General features: G+C 39.2%; 1 protein-coding gene across 3 annotated transcripts in view; it reads right to left on the bottom strand.

Moving 5' to 3' along the window:
• Positions 1-18,257, bottom strand: part of KCNB1 (potassium voltage-gated channel subfamily B member 1) — a 182,233-nt gene that overhangs the window by 10,770 nt on the left and 153,206 nt on the right. The window lies entirely within an intron of this gene.

The raw sequence follows: 18,257 nt of genomic DNA, 5'->3' as shown, positions 1-18,257 counted from the left end.
ATCTAAGTATCAATCATGCCTCATCTTGCCTAGTTTTTGAGATGAGAAAACTGTAACTCCTCAGTTTACTTTAAAAGGCATTACAGCATAGTTTCACAACATTAAAGTCTAAAATGAACTTTTTTTTTACGACAAGCCAAGTCTGCTTCAAAGGTGAATGGTATGCATGATACCAAGGTCTTATTGTACAGTCATTGCATATGTTCCTCTCCAGGGATTTATATTCCACTCAAATGGCTTACATCCTTCAAAAATACTAGCAACACATAATAAAACTGTAATGTGTGATGTAAAATATCAGCCACCTAATAAAACAGCAATAATAATATACAAAACACAATCAAAGCACAGTGCTAAGGCCCAGCACATCATATATCATCTGCTTGACCAGATAAAAGCTGGATGGAACAATTTTTCATTAAACAGTGAAATTAAACAAGAGTGAAAGAGGACTACTTATTTCATAATTTGGGTGTGGCTACCAAGACCATCCTTTCCCTTGTCCAGAATAAGTATGCATTATGAATACTGTTATATTGTAAATAATATTGTCTTTTATCCTTAGGCTTTTCCCATCTCTAAATTGGGAGAAGTTGTTTTATAAGTTCTAATTATAAGATATGGCAGGAAACAGTTAATAGTCAGGAGGTGAAAATGGCTGCAGAAATTTCCTTGGGAAGAGCGAGTCTCTTCTTTATTACTTGTCCAACGAACGTTTACTCTTTTTAAAACTCCGAGACAGGATTTAAAATTTGCAGCTTCTGTTGGATAATGAGATTGGGAATGTGTGTATGCAGTGCTTTTTTTTTTTTTTTAAAAAAAAAAAAGGTGCCAGAACTCACACACATTATACAACCCGCCTTGCCTACCCTACAAGGTTCCATCCCAAAAAGTTGCCGGAACTCTGCTCTGGGTGTTCTATGACAAAAAAAAAAGCCCTGTGTGCATGTGTCTGTGCTTGTGAGTTTCAATGTGAGAAAAAAAAATCTTTATGTTTGTGAGAGTTCAAACATACAGTAAGCAGATTGAGAAAATGGGTTCATTATTTATTTATTTAAATTTATTATAGCTCCCCGGTTCAGTAGACCCTGGGCAGCTCTCAGCAAATAGGCTTTCTTATTTTTAGAGACAATTTAAATTAATTATTAGGAATGCAATTAATAATAATATTTTGGCATTGCCCTGCCCCCTTTCTGGAGTGCTTCTGCTAGCATCTATACACTTGGATGTATACATGTATTTCACACATATATTTATTAGCAGGAGGTCTGGTTTCAAATGTAGTTTCAAAGTCTAGGTCCGTGGTGGCGAACTTATGGCACGCAGAGCCCTCTCTGTGGGCACGCACGCTGTAGCCCCAATCCTAGGCTTTCAGCTGGGTTTTATAAAACCTTTTTGCTTTAGGCCTCCACTGCCGTGTGCAAAAAAAAAAAAGGTTCAATCAATCAATCAATCAATTTCAATTTCTCACGGGAAAAAAAAGGTCTCGCAAAGTTGGAATTGATTGATTGAACGTTTTAGTCCCACCCAGTCTGGTGTTACCACCGCAGCCACGCCCACCCAATGGGCCATGCCCACTCAATGGGCCACACCCACCCAATGGGCCACGCCCACCCAGCAACCGACAATACATAAGTGGGTTTTCGGTTGCAGTTTGGGCACTCGGTCTCTAAAAGGTTTGCCATTACTGGTCTAGATTGACAAGATGGGATGCTTGCATAGGATTTGTGTTTATCATTTTTTTCCTGTCTACTTTCCCTTCTTAGAGGCAAATCAGTTTAAATTCAGCCTGTCTTCTGTAGACTAAATATCGTTAAGTATCAACAAAAGCCTCTTAAATGATCAAACACTGAAGGCACTAAATCCATGATAATATTAAAGAGGATGATTTAAAGCATTTCAGGTTTTTGTCTTTATACTGGTTCAGTAGCACTGTTGATATTATTAAAGTAACACTGTATTGTCAAAATAACTCTTATTACATGTGTGAAACAACATTTAGGAACTTTTCCTACTATGCTGTTGTTGACCAAATTTTCTTATGCTTCATCTGCCCAAATGCAGCATGGATTTTGTAGTTTAACCTCAGATAATTTTCTAGTCCATTGCAAAAAAAAATTAGCTCTTATCAGCATTTCTGTCTTGAAATATAATATGTAGACAAACAGATTCTGGGAACACAAAGTAACAGCTGGTTTCAGGAAAACTCTTTAATTACTTAAGCCTTGTAAATCAAGACGTCTCACATTTAATTTTGGGACTTTGGGACAATCATTGTTAAAGAGATCAGGAGTACTAAACATAATTCTAAGTAAAGGTTATTGATTGTATGAACCAAACACATATTTCTTCTAAATTTTTCCATTACAAGCATCTTTTCATCATATTTCACAAGACCTAGAATGAAACTGCTATTAAGCCAGGTCAGCATTATCATTAAGCATAGGAAAATGGATGTCCCTATCTATCATTCTTCCTATGGGTATTACAACAGAGCATCAAATTGATTCCAACTTTTTACTGATGAACTCAAGTTGGCATACATAGTGCTCCTTCTTCAATTTCTTCCCATAACAATCACGCAAGTAGGTTGGGCTGAGAGAAAGTGAGTGACCCAAGTGATCTTCTGTGACTGAAGGTGACAAAATCTGGGTCTTTTCAGTGTCAGTCCAACACTTTAGCCATTATATCTATTAATGTTTACTGCCAATGGAGAAAATTACCAATAGGCTATTCTGTCAAATATACTGAAATAAGTGGACCTGGAATTAGTTGTGTCCATAACAAGAGACAATAATGTCACATAAAGTATATGCAGATAGCATCATACATTGCTGGAACTATGTACTTGTGTCCTGCTGGCTGATGTAAATTGAGCATAATCAAACAATCCTATCATTTGCTCCCCTTGTCCCCAAATACCTAGGTTTTAAATAATTATGTGTCTTTGTATGGACAGAAGCTTTTCTTCAATTGGGAGTTTACAGCAGCTGCCGCCAAATGCACGGCAATACCAATTTTATCCCCTGCTCATACAATACAAGCACTTTCTCTCACCCCTGCTCCATAATTTAAGTTTTCCTATTTCCTTGAGACATCTTTCCTCTTAAACAGCCCTCACACGATGACGCGAAAGCTTCATTGCACTTCTGTTCCCCTTTGAAATACTGTGATCACAGAATCAAACCAGACTATTGGTTATTGTATCAACCAATGATACAATTGAGCTCCTTCAAAATATGCATATTCCCACCTATGAAGACTTCCACCAAACAAAAGGACAGTATAGTGCCACAGCAAGGGTGATGATTTAAAACACAAATGATTATTTGTTGCTTTGTTGGGATCTGTTTTTACTTACTCTCACTTCCTGTCTAAGTTCCAGACCTCAGGAACTTCTTAGAGATGGTATGTTGTGAAGAAGATTCAATTGCTCATAGCAAGGCTGCATGTGGCAAACTGACTCATAGCAAGAGGTTCTGTTTTCTTTTGTAATCATAACACCAAAAGGTAGCACTTCTAAGGGACTGCTTTAGTACTGTACATAAGGTATTTCCCCATCTCTTTCATTACAAAATGTTAAGTACAAAAAGTAGCGTTTGGTGATTTTCAGTTTGGTTCAATCAGCCAGATGCCAATAGAGCATGTATTAGAATTTTCTCAAAGGGATTGTAATGTAAAATGAAATCAAGAGAAGATTTAATAACAGAAGGATACATTTGTCAATAGTTTGCTTATATGCAATTAATAAAAAGGTTTAAAATGGATAAACTATTTTACCATTTTAAATAAAATAAGACCAAGTTTGAAATAAAATTATATACTAATGATGAACATGTTACTGCTAAAATGTTTTGCTGAAATTGAAAGAATGTATGACAAAATGGGCTAAGAAGTTTGGCTATAATATTCCAGTAGGACCAATAGGAAAATATATGGTTGAAATGATTGAAATTTACATTATGTTCTAGTCTAAAATTTTTTATAAAATGATGTGTCATAGAAGCATAAGAGACTTTGGAGGTTTTCTAGTCCAAATATTGTTGGTATGTGTCACCAGAGAAATTGTCTAGAAGGTATAAAGACATTTTGGATCTTTGCTGGAAATGCAAACAATATGAAGGGACATTTTATCATACTTGGTGGACATGTAAAAAAGCTTAAAAATGGATAGAAATTCACACACTAATTCGTAAGTTTTAAAAGGTGAAAATACAATTGAAACCAGGGACCTTTATTTTGGGACTAATAAACACCATTAGACAAAAATCATGGAAAGTTTTTCTTATATATGATAACTGCATTAACATTATTATATGCTCAAAAGTGAAAAGGTTCAATGCTTCACAATGGAGGACTGGCTAGTGAAGATGATGGAACTTGAGAGGGCTAAAATAATTTCTTTGATTAGATAAAAAACAATATCTACATTTATGGCTGATTGGAAAACCTATATAGATTTTTTGTATAAAACATAAAAATGTACTTATGATTTGTGGTTTAATGATTAGAAAAAAATGAATAAAAGAAAAGAGGGAGCTTTCTTTTGTAATCATAGAGTAAGAGCTAATTTTGCAAGCATACTAATATTTGCTTCAAATGAAACCAGAAGCTTCTTCATTCTATTTCTCTTTATTCTCTCTTTCTGTCTGTTTACCTTTTTCTTTATTGCTTTCTCTTTGTGTTAGCTTTTATGTTCTTTGTAAAACTTTCAATAAAAATTATTTTAAAAATTGTTACTATTTTTAAGTCAGACTTCCAAATGGAAGATGCCTTAAAATAGAAGATTAATTTGACAGCCGTTCAAATAGGGAACACTTTTAAAGAGAAAATTGTCCTTTGTAAAATGCAACATTGACCTCACTATTACTTCTTTTTTTTCAACATGGAAAATACTTCAGAACAATCTTCAATCCATTAGTTCAACTTCTGATTCTACTTTCAGACAGCAGTTGAGTAAAACTCTGATGTTTATAGCTTTTGAAACTGTTATCTTGTCCACAGTACATTCATCATTGATTTTCAGAAGTCTTGTGTTCCAAATCCTTACTATCTTTATTGCATTTTCCAATACGTTTCCCTGTTTATACATACTTTCCCCAAAAATATTGCACAATTCTAAGCCCAGAACTCAAAAGGATGTTGAACTAAGATGTATACTTTAGATAAAATATGTCTACTACATCACTCTTAAGTGGTTCCAGGACATTTAAATCAGAGAATAATTTTACATATGCATGTATTTAGAACTAGGTTTTTATACATTCTGAGGGTTAAAATGTGCAATAAGCTTGCTTTTGTAACAACGTAACATTGATTTCAGTACCAGATACTACAGACTATGGCATTTCTTCTGGATTAGCCTCAAGGTTTGGGGTATGTTTAGCAAAAGTTAAGCTCCCAAGTGATGTGGATTTTAATAAGAGAATTAAGTACATACAGTATTTAATGTTCTGTCCCTGAGATCAGTTGGGAGAGCTACTTAATTTAGTTAACCCATTAGGTTTGTCATATTTTGAAGAGTATATTTGCAATCACTCAGCAAAGAGAAGAAAGGAGATAGAGACTAATTTGAAGAGACTAAAATGTGCTAGGTAGCATGTGTACAGGGCAGGGACCTTCAAATACTGTATATGCTATCTTGAGCTCCTGATTTAAACCATCTGTCTGTCTGTCTGTCTGTCTATCTATCTCTACTGAAGTAAACAGAAGAAAATAGCATCTGTCAAAACATTTAGAAGTGGGTGACTAAGTGGTCTTTGGTGGGGGCTCTCTAATATCATTGCATGATAGGATTGGTTTATCAGCAGTGGTATAAGTATTGTGATCTGTGGCAATCACCCCTGTATCCTTTTATAGTATTGCTCCAGAACATCATAGGAAATATAAATTGGCAGCTCCTTGAGGTTGGTTAAAATAATGCCCTTGGAGAAAATATATGCAAAGGCCAAAGGAAGGCATCACCACTGATGGACTATGTCAAAGTACTGGGACCCACCTTGTAGCTCTTCAAGCATTCTTAGTATTGATATATCCAGACAACATAAAATTAAATATCATCATCTTAGTTCTTTCTTTGCTGCAAGAACTAACATAGTCTATTAAATTTTACCATAGTCCAAATTTTATACTGCTTGATTAGGACTGTTTTCATAATCATAATCCTACCTTTTCTTTATGTACATACTGTACATTAATTCAATTCTAATCAGTAAACCAGTTTGGGGTATCAGTTCTATCAGGTAGGAACTGAGAGAGTGAGTTCTAAGAGAGTGTTGCCTCTCTTAGGCATCAGAACCACCCAGTCCCTCTCTCTCAATCCTAGGAAGGAGACAATGGCAAAATACTTCTGAAAAACCTTGCAAGAAGACTCCAAGGATTTATCCCGGCAATTGTCAGGAATCAAGACTGACTTAAAAATGCAAACACACACACACAGGGCGGGGGGGGGGGGAGAGAGAGAGAGGGAGAGAGAAAGGATTTTTACTTCATCAAAAGTTGCATCCAAGTTTGGAAGTAATATCCAAACTATGAAGTATCCTAATTATTAAAGTAATGTGGAATCTTCACTTTTTAAAATCCAACAAAGGAGTGCAGTCAGTGACAATCAATTAGTATATGATAAAACAACTAAAAATACCAAAAATATAGTCTCATATGAGAAGACTGTAATCAAATAGGATTCCTGCTAGCATCATTTATTCACTAAGAAATTCAGAATGTAGTTCAGATCTTACAAATTCTCATTCTCTCTTTTTCTCCAGTGTTACGTGTATATGATCTTAGCTTGCACAGAAAAGGGTAAAGCAGTTTTAGTTGCACTTGTGAAATACTAATCAAAGACTGGTATTGTCCTTACCATTACAAAGGAATGCTACATATTGTACAATTTCTACCATAGGCAGTTACTTCTAACCATGATGATGCAAACACGATGAAGTGCTGTCACAACAAAGTTTTGCCAATTTGCCGTTGGATCACAACATCACAAACAAGCATAGAAAGTACAATGTAGTCTGCTGCCCTGCCTTTCCTCTTTGTTTCCATGCATATAGAGGGCTGAATATAACTAAATGATTTCCCCCCAGATACAAGAGGACCCTGGCAAGCACTAAGAAAGATACCCATGGATACATTTGTTAGGAAACTTCACTATCTTGGGTCTGACATTCCTGAATCCTAATTTCAAAGTGAAATTATTAATTAAATTTTTATTCTCTCTAAAAATGTTAATTGATAGAAACTGACTTATTGTAGGATCAAGCGGTGGTACAACTTAAAGCGATAAATAAAATTGTGCCTCTTGCTGTTCTATTGTTGTCATGACAACCTCCCAAACTCATCTAACCTTTACCACATTTAATGCTTGTTCATTACATATTAATTCCACTGGTTCCAAAATCACAGTTCTGAAATGACTGTACGCATCTGATTTAAAAAGTTCTCTGACTTTGTGAGATAATAAAAACTAAGCTGGTCTTTCTTTTTTCCAGACAGCTATGTAAGAGGGAACACAAAGTTTTTCAACTCTTGCTCTATTCCCAAATAATCCCCTACTACAACATAATATTTTGCTTCATTGCATTTTGATGTTGTATGGCAATTATCAGTGAAAGAGGCAAGATGAATGAATAAGCAGAGAAATAACAATGGTAAACAAACTCTCTTGTAGCCAGTAGTAAGCCTAACAAGGGAATCTTCAAAGCTGTCAGTTTGCATATCTCTCTTATGCCAAGTTGCAAAACCTTCTTAACAAGCACAACAACATGCCAGCAGGGGTCTCTTTGTGACTGAGTGGCAGCAAAACCTATGCTTTACTGCACTGCAGTCAACATCATTATAACTGCCATTCACTCACAAAGGGCAGAATATGCATACACTCTCACTTTCCTTCCGTTATTGTTAAATGTAACCCCCTTTCAGATATCAACAGGATTATAACCAAGGGCTAACTGCCACCGGAAAGATTCTAGAAAGTCTAAACATTAAATCAGATGTTGCCGTTTGGAGATTGGTAGCTTTCCAGTCTAGTAACAGGCACACTGTGTGTTTTGACTTTCATGCTGCTTCTTCCCCATTTTTTATTTTGCTGACATCCTGCCAGATGATGAATTTGGAGACATCAGATCTTTTGCCCATCCTGCTTTAGGTCATTACAATTAATTCTAATGAAGACATTATCCAATTTTAAATTGTGTAAACTTACAAAGAAACTTACAAATTTTGAGACAAGCAGCTTCATAAATCCAATCCAATCAATCATACTTCACAGAACCATAGAGTGGGAAGATACCTAAGAAGCATCAAGTCATACCTCCTGCGCACTGCAGGATTCACATTATCCCCAGTAGATAGATGATTATCCATTCTGTTTGAAAACCTCTAGTGAAGGGAAAGAAATGACTTCATGCAGTAACCTGTTTCACTGAGTAATAGCTTTTATTGTCAAGATGTTCTTCCTAAGGACTAATCTGTACTATATTCTTCATCGCATTGTACTTCTAGTTTTATCTGGTGAGCATCTGAGGATAAATCTGAATTCTCAACAATGTGACTACCCTTCAGATATCTGAAGACAGCTACTGTGTCCTTCTCAACCTTCAGATATCTGAAGACAGCTATTGTGTCTGTCTCAACCTTCTCTTCTAAGACTTAGGTCAAGAGTCTTCAAACTTGGCCCTTTTATGACTTGTGGACTTCAATTCCCAGAATTCCTCAGCCAGCATATGCTGACTAAGGAATTCTGGGAGTTGAAGTCCACAAGTCATAAAAAGGCCAAGTTTGAAGACCCCTGACTTAGGTCTTTTAACCATTCCTTGTAGGACCTGTTTTCCAATCCTTTTACTATCTTGATAACTCTTCATTGGACTTTCTCCAGTTTATCAATGTCTTTTTTTTAAGGTGTGCAGAACTGTTTGCAGTACTCCCAGTGAGATCTGGTGAAGGTAGAGTAAAGTAGGATACAGTGTTTCCCTGAAAATAAGACTGGCCTTATATTAATTTTTGCTCCAAAGACACATTAGGGCAGTGGTGGCGAACCTATGGCACAAGTGCCAGAGGCGGCACTCGGAGCCCTCTCTGTGGGCACACGTGCTGTTGCCCCAGCCTTGCCTCCCCCCCTCGACCCCCTCCTCATCAGCAGCCCCCCTGGAGGAGAGTTGCCCCTGAGCGTGGCCCACATGGAGCAGCACAGCCAAGGACATGGCAGCCAGGCAGTGTAGACAAGACTCTGCCCTCATGCCCCATCGCACGCAGTTGATGCTGCGGGGCGTGGGCAGAGGGTGTGGCCGCTATGGCGCTGCTGGGCTGCCTGGGTGATCTGTGGCAGGCCCTGGAGGTGGTGAGAGGCCCTGCGGGCAGGCAGGGTGGGGGGCGGGACAGGGGGTGGAATGGGGGCGGGACCAGTTTTGGGGCACTTGGTCTCTAACAGGTTCGCCATCACTGAATTAGGGCCTATTTTCCAGTTAGGGCTTATATTCAGGGAAATACGGTACTAAATGCATCTATTTTTGGGGTGGGGCTTATATTACAAGCATCCTGAAAAATCATGTAGAGCTTATTTTCCAGTTGGGTCTTATTTTGGGGGAAACACTGTAATTACTTCCAGTGATCTGGACTTTATTTCTCACGATTCTCCTAAAAATGTTTGCTTCCTATCCTTTTTTAAAAAAAGATATTACAAATTGAATAAAGAAAGAACTTTATTTGGAGGAGGAGATAAATCTCCTCTGTTAGAGACAATTTACAAGTTGCCATTATAAAAGCAAAAGCTCCAGTTTTCTATAAAACAAAGGAATACAAGAATTTTATAGACACAAGTTTTTGGAATATTAATGTTTTAATTTCTTAAACAGAGAAAAAATAAATAAGTGTAATGATCATTCACTGGCAACAGCAGTAGCTTCTGATAAAAGGACATTTTTTGCAAAACTGTTCAAATTATGAAAGGTTGGAGCAGAAGAAAATAATTTCCGCTGAAATCCTTCATCAATCTTCTCCAATTCCCATGATTTTCAAATAACTAAATGATATAGAGTAATTAATAAGCAGAGGAACTGTGCTGCTAACGCTTTCTTCCCCCCATCTGTGATGTCATGGTGGAATACCTGAGAATTTCATTAAGAAGCATTTTTCAGCAAACCGATTCATATCTCATGGACTAATATAGGTGCCTTTTAATTTTCCACTTATCTCCAAATTTGCTGTATACTCCCCCAATCAGATTTGTCTAGATAGGTTGCAAACAGTTTCCAAGTTAGATACAATTGTTTACATTGTAGAAAAAGTAGAAACCAGAGTAAGGTAAATTGATACAGTGAAAAAAAAAAAAAAAGGATGAAGTGGACTTATAAATTGAAGGTGACATTGGACAGATCTACTGGGGTTTTACATCCCATCAGTGTTATGACTGCTTCTAGCATCGAATACACGCATGCACGCACAAATGGGGCTGTGGGGTGTGAGTGCTGCAAATGGAGCGGTGCTAATGCCGGTGGGATGCTCGGGGAGGGGCGGTGCTAGCACCAGCAGGATGCTAGTGCTGATGGGACAATCGGGGCAGGGTTAGAGTGTGTAAGTGCACTGGCCATGCCTTTACATGGCCCAGTGGCAAAGTGGCTACAGCCCGGTAGTGGGCCATGGCCCACAGGTTGGGGACCCCTGGATTAGACTAATCAATTCTACTAAGATGAGATCATAGAAAACAAGCAAAGCACCAATAAGATAATGAGAAGCAGAGGATCACATCAGATCTCTGTTTCCTCCAAGCAATTATTGTTGTCAACAGGGTAAATTTTCTTCTGAAAATACAATGCAAATATACAAAAATGAAAAACAATAGTTGAAAGCCATTCGTGTTTATTAACAGAAAATGGGTCTAACAAAGCAAATCAGCTAATTGTCATGCAAATGAAATAGTGTTGGTTGCTAAGAATGCATATTTATTTTACAGCTATTGCAAAACTCATGTTCATGATCTTCCCATACCATCTCTTGCTTATGAACATTCATGAAATATGCGTTTCCCTTCACACTGTGAGTACAATAGATGTTCCATTGCACTGCCTTTCATGTCCATATTCATTTCACACATGAAAGAAAATTCAATGTGCATCATTCTATGAACTTCACATTATGAAGTTCATAATGTGATGTTCCACTTGCTATGCAAACATTCAGCATAAAATGTCTGTAAACAGCCATTATCAGTTGTTTTGGCATAGGCATTTTTGTAGACATACATTAGCAAATGAGTAGTGCCAGTGATACAGTCCATTTCATAGTTATGTCTACAAGTGCATGAGAGAATCGCATTCACATACACGATGTATACCTTAAGCTATTTTTAAGATTCCAATCCATCCATGCACAAAATATTTTTGATGATAATTATAATATGGGAAAAGTGAGCCAATTTGCCTGGGTTATCCTTTTTTTAATAATTATGAGGTTCTTTAGTGCAGAAAAACTTCCTTCAGGGGAAACCAACATTAGCTGAATTCTAGTCGTCACTATGGTCCAGTGCTGGCAGTTTAAAAATAATTGCATTCCAGGCATATTAGCTGCTATGGTGTTTGTGACCATGAAGATACCGAGGGATCTCTGTAATTCTAATTCAGTATCCTCCAGATGTGGTGGGCTATAGTTGTAAGAAACATAGCTTTTCATTTGCCACATTCATCGATTCACTTGATTTATATTTTTAAAAACATCTAAAACAATACATGGGACATAATCATTAAAACATAATGTATTAAAGAGAGTTAAAAGAATAATTGATCCTGCACTGCAAATTGCTCCAGCTCCATGTCCCTTATTGAAAGGATAGAGTCCTCATGGTTTTTCTAAACATAAATAACATTGGGGATCACTTGATCTCTGGAAGGAGATGCTTCCACAGGGGTGGGGCAGTTATGCAAAACCTGTTTCTGGGCTCCTATCCTCTCAGCTTCTTTAAGAGAGGTGATCCTCAGCATTCCTTCCTGGATTGCTCAGGCCAGTTCTATATGAAGAATCCATAGATAAGCCAGACCATGCCATATAAGGCTGTATATAGCATTATCAATATTTCTGAACTGGAATCAGAAAACTTGTTGGTAACCAATGCAGGGCATATAATATCAGCTTTATATAGCTAAAGTGCTTCTCACCAGCTCATATTTGGGCCTCTATATTCTGGGACATGCTGTCCTATTGAGAAAGGCTGTAGCTGAGTACAGTTAGTAACTGTTAGTAATTGTTATTACAAGGGCAATATTTATTACTATTTATTAATAGTTATTACTATTAATAAATAACTATTAATAGATATTACTCCTAGCAATATTAGTCAAACTGGAGTCATGCTATAATGATGGTTATCATTATTTGGTTGCACCCCTGTGCTTCACATGGTTTACTACTGTTGTCTTCTGAAACGTTTGCTCAACTTCGCAGTCTAGTCTAGAATTGTAAGACTTTCAGTGGTCTCCATCCAGGTCTGATCCACTAGCTATGGAATCCAGAAAAGCCAACCCCAATTTTGCTTAATGTAATGTTGGAAGTCAATGTGCATAATTAATCTGCAGTGTACTATGTCATGTGAAGCAAGCATACTGGGTTAATTAATAAATTAAAAGCATACTGGGTTAAATTAGTGAACTATGAACTATCAAGTCTTACTAAGAATTGTGTAGTATATATCCAAAGCTGCATGCTCTTTGTTTAGCTGTGTATCAAGTAACAGCTTGATATGGGAATTAGACTAGGAGCTGTTTCCCACATACCACAGCACCACTGGGTTTCTTGTGGTTTAATAACCTTGTTTTAATAACTTGCTTTCTTAAAGCATGCCCTGAAAATAATGCCATTAGAGGTGATAAAGCTTTGTGTGTTGTTCTTTCACTCATGCATCAAATGCGAGGCAGAAAGATGAGTAAACATGGTCCCTAAAATCTGGCAAATGGACCATTCAATTTGAACTCATGTGAATTTTACAAGTAGCTTGTTTTTCAAAAGGGTGATCTTAATTATTGTGCTGCTTTCCCTTCCTCCCTTTTTCTGCTTATAGTAAGAGTTTCAAATTATCTAAATCTAAAGAAGAAATCTAAAGATGGGGGCACATACTGCCAGAACCAGCATTTTCGGTTAAATTATATACCCTTGAAAATCATAGTGTGCAAAAAGGAAATACTGAAAACTGATGGGTCTTAATTACAGCATTGCCGGGGGCGATACAGTAATAGTGCTGTAGGGTGCTCAAAAGTCTGAATTTTAAGGTCAGCATTAGATCATGCACACTTTGAACACATCCTTTTGAAATTTGCCTGTTTGTTTAGGTTTATTTTGGGCATTTGGAGATAGGCAGAACCCAATTTTGATATCCCTCAGCCTTTCACAAAAATTGGGAACCTTCCATGACTTGTGTAGAGATACCTATTATATTTTAGCTGCTTTGTTTTTTTCCATTTTGAATACCTTTCAATTCCTAGTAGCTTGTGCTAAGCCCAAAGAAACGAAAATGAATGGTAATTTTTCACCACCATTACTTCAAGTCTATGATTTGCTGTGGCAAACTCGCCACAGGACAAGAGTTACACTAATATCAAAGAAATAGTGGAACGGAATCATTGAAGAAAGAAGGCAAAAGGAGGGACAGAATGAAATGTGAATGGCAAAAATTAAAATATTTTTATTTATTTAAAATACAGTAGAATTGTTAAATTGTCCTGCAACAAGTTGTCCCATGGTGACTGTGCTGTTGCGAGTTGTCCTGCGAGTTGGTTGTGGTGAGTTGGTTGTGGTGAGTTGGCCACGGTGAGTTGGCCACAGCAGGTTGGCTGTCCCATTTCGGTTTCTGGAGGGTATGAAGACTGCTAGCAACAGGTAGAGCAGTAATGTGCTGACACCCAATTCATAAAGCATTGACTTCTAGCAGGCAATCTCTAGTAGAGTTAATAGCCACATGAATGGGAAAGGATGTAAAAATATAGAGAAAAAGTAGATCTGTATCGTATTGGAGGAAGGAAACAGTATGATGAAGCAGCAGCAAATTAAAATGCACTGGGATATTATTTCAAAAAAGTCTGGGTGTCTCATTACAAATTTCCCTGCCAACTTAGTAGTTCAAATGCGTGAAAATGCGAGTAGATAAATAGGTACCATTTCAGTGGGAAGGTAACAGTGCTCCATGATGTCATGCTAGCCACATGACTGCAGAAATGTCTTTGGACAGCATTGGAGATGAGCACTGCCCCCATATAGTCAGCAGTAACTAGTGGAGTAAAATCAGCAGGGACTCCTTTACCTTATCTCATTACAAAGTGGTGCAGGTATTATGGTGGTATTAACTATCATGGCTTCCTCAGGGAACTCCAGGTTGTACATTCATTTATAGCACCCTTTCTCAGCCCTCCAGATCCCTTGGGACTGCAACTTCCCAAATTCTCAGAATGTTCACAGGAGTTGCGATTGAAACATTTTGGGGTGGGAAACAAGATTGGTGGAGGCCAAATTAGAGCACTATTTCACCTGTACATTGCTTAGGGTTCCCTGAGAGAGGAACAGCTCATTTAACAGCAGTTTTTCTGGTTTATCTGTAGATGCTTAATGTTATTTTTATTGACTTCATTATATCCCAGTGTGTAATTATATTACATTGTATAGTATATTAAATTGATTACAATGAAGTATGTCTCTAAATTACCTTGAATTAAACTTTGGAGAGAGAAAAGAATCAGGCAACAGTACTCAGCTGGTTTTCACTTTATTGCTTTTAATTAACCTGAGATCTGGGATAACGATAATATAAATATGAATTCTAGGATTTATTCCTTGTATATGCCTGATTTAATCTCAAGAGCCAAGAAAAGATAATCTGGTTAAAAAGAAAGGCTATCTTGCAAAATAAATATTTTTCAGATTCCAGGGGCAGAGAGGGAACAATTAAGTAAAACTGAAAAGGGTATGTTTGTGTGTGTGTGTGCGTGTGTGTGTATACTTAACAGATTATAACCCCAGGCACACTGTCTTCCCATGGGCCCATAATTTTTCTCTTGGGTCCTTCAAATCCTCCAATATGAAAGAAGACTATTCTCCACCTGACCGCCCTCCTTTTTCAAAAGGATTTATTTGGAGTCCTATGTTGCTGTAATACCTGACCTCAAGAGGAAAAAGAGGGAAAAAGCAGAAACCTCTAGTGTTTTCAATAGATTCCATTTCAAGCTTCTTCAGTTTGATGACCCTTCATTATGATTAGGCATGTGGAGACATGCAGCCAGGGCACCTGGAGGGTTCCAGATGGGAGAAGTCTGAGTCACTGCTTTAAAAATAGTATCAATAAGAGACAAATAGTATAGTGCAGTATTTGCAAGCTCGGAAGCTTGATTGAATCTAAGTGTGCACAAGATTGCAGCTCTAATCTGTATATGGGCGAAAGTGAACCTCTTGGAACAAGCTTTTAGAGCAATCACACAAACAGCACTTGAGTTATTCTTCCAGCTATTGTAGCTCCTTGATGACTTGATTACTGGTAACATTGTGAGAGATATAATACTTTGGATGGCACACAACTGGTTCCCATGCTTCCTCATTGGGGTTAATAAAGAGGACTGTGATATAATTGGAGCCCTCGTGAGCTAATGGAAGATGCTTGTTGTATTTGGCTGGCAGGAGAATCTGTAAAGTGAATGATTCATAGCTGTCTCATACTGGGATTGCTTTGCTCAACCCTGTCTTTTTGGAGCAAGGTTGGTGAATACAAAAGTCACTCACATTATAGCATGGATGACACAAAGTAGTTCCATCAGAAGGGGCGTTGTCTTACCTGAATGCCTTTTCTCAGCATGATGATAGATAATCCACGGATTGGGGTTTCCTGAAGTCCCTTCTACCCAATTAGACTAAGGCTGTGAGATAGCCACGCCTCTTGCTGGGTCACGTTTACCCAGTTCCGACTAGGGTGAAGCAACAGACAAAGTCAGACGCGTTGGTTCCCAGACTCCTGCCACAATGCCCATCATTCATTAAAGGGCGGGAGTGGATTATCCATCATCATGCTGAGAAAAAGCATTCAGGTAAGACAACACTCCTTCTCCAGCATGAGGATGGATAATCCACGGATTGGGACATACCAAAGCCTGCCTGTCCCTAGGGGGGGTAACAGACAGGGCCTGTGGCGCAGGAGATGAGACAACCCGCTGTAATACTCTACGGCCAAAGGTAGCATTAGCAGAAGCAAACCTATCAATTTTATAGTAACGAATAAATGGGGAAAGCGATGACCAGGTCGCCGCCTGACAGATTTTGCCAATGGGCACCTGAGTGGTCCAGACTGCAGAGGTGGCTGCACTACGGGTAGAGTGGGTTGTGATATGTGAAGGAATGGTTAAGGACTGCGATTGATAAGCCCTGGCGATACAAGCCTTAATCCACCGGGCAATAGTGGAAGATGAGACCTTGAGTCTCATAGAGGAAGGATTGAAAGAAAGGAAAAGTGCCTCAGACTTATGGAAGGCAGCAGTCCTTTAAAGATAAATGCGGAGTGCCCTGCGGACATCCAAGGTGTGCCATCTACGTTCCAAGTCATGGGATGGTCTAGGGCAGAAACTCGGCAACACCACCTCCTGGGACCGGTGACAAGGAGTTCACCTTAGGAATGAAAGTGGGATCTAACCGCAGGGTTACACAATCGGAGCGAAACAGGCAGAGCTCCTCCCTGACTGAGAGGGCCACCAGTTCAGATATGTGTCTGGCCGAAGTCACTGCCACTAGAAAGGCTACTTTCACGGATAAGAGATTGAAATCACAGGATTGAAGTGGTTTGAAAGGCGACCTGGTAAGGGCCTGCAAAACCTTTGAAAGATCCCAAGAGGGGTACCGATGAACGGTTGGAGGTCTAGTGTTAACAGCTCCTTTGATGAACGAATGGATCATTGGGTGATGGGCTAGTGAGGAAGAGTCGTCACAAGAGAGTACCGTGGCCAAGGCCACAACCTGCCTCTTGATGGTACTTGGAGAGAGGCCTTTATCTTTCCCATCCAGTAAAAACTGTAGGACTTGTGGCACAGTGAGAGATGACAACTGGACCTGATGCTTGGACATCCAAGATAGAAAACTCCTCCAGGTGGAGTCATAAACTCTATTAATTGATGGGCGTCTAGACCCTTGAATCATATCAATGACTCTCGGAGGGTAAGCTTCCTCAGTCAGACGTCTCCGCTCAAGCACCATACAGTCAACTGTAGCCATTGAGGGTTGGAGTGCTGGATTGCTACTAGACTCGGGAGTATCTTCCATGGGGCCGATACTGATAGGCTCATGAGATCGGCGAACCATGGGCATCTTGGCCAATGAGGCGCTATTAGAACAACCTCCACCTTCTCTTGAAGAATCTTGCGGATGACAGCCAAAAGGAGGGGGAGCGGAGGACAGGCGTAGAGAAGGCCCCGGAGCCATGGTATGCATAGAGCATCTACTCCCTCCGACCCCGGTGACGGGAATCGGGAAAAAAATCTTGGAAGTTGGGAGTTCGCTGCTGAGGCGAACAAATCCAGAACTGGATGACCCACTCTGTGAGATATCTCTAGAAACAGCACTGGATCCAGGCGCCACTCCGAATGATCCATTGTTGCCCTGCTGAGAGTGTCCGCTTCTTGGTTGATTGACCCCAAAATGTGATCCGCCTTGATCCAAGAACAGAGCAGTCTGGCTTCCGTCATCAGAAAACTTGACCTGGTTCCCCCTTGACTGTTCACATGGGCTTTGGTAGCTATGTTGTCCGTGAGGATGAGAATGTGCTGGCCTCTCACCTTGAGACTGAAATGACACAATGCCAGATGAATTGCCCTCAGTTCCAGCCAATTTATATTGTGTTTCAAATCCTCTTTGGACCATCTCCCCTGGGTATCTGAGACTGGAGGTGTGCTCCCCAACTGAAGAGACTGGCGTCTGTGGTGAGAACGATCCGTGATGGCTCTCTGAATTCCGATCCCCTGGCGATGGCACGAGAATTCCACCATCTGACTGACCTCGACACCAGGGGAGTCAACCTCACCTGCCTGTTGGAGGATGTTAGCTTTCGCCTCTGAAAGGGAAGGAGGAACCACTGAAGAGCTCTGGAATGCAGTCTGGTCCAGGGTACAATGGCAATGCAAGAGATCATCTTGCCTAAGAGCTGGGAGAGGGTGAGGAGGGGAACCGCCCTGGTGCACCGTACCTGGTGGACAAGGGCCCTGAGACTGGCTATGTGATCTGGCGATAGGTAAACCATACAGTGTGTC

The sequence above is a fragment of the Crotalus tigris genome, unplaced genomic scaffold (assembly GCF_016545835.1).
Source record: "Crotalus tigris isolate CLP2741 ecotype Arizona unplaced genomic scaffold, ASM1654583v1 scf7180000018371.15429387391:27106975, whole genome shotgun sequence".
NCBI lineage: Eukaryota > Metazoa > Chordata > Lepidosauria > Squamata > Viperidae > Crotalus > Crotalus tigris.
The sequence above is the reverse complement of the archived record's forward strand: the minus strand, read 5'-3'. Positions and strand labels throughout refer to the sequence as shown.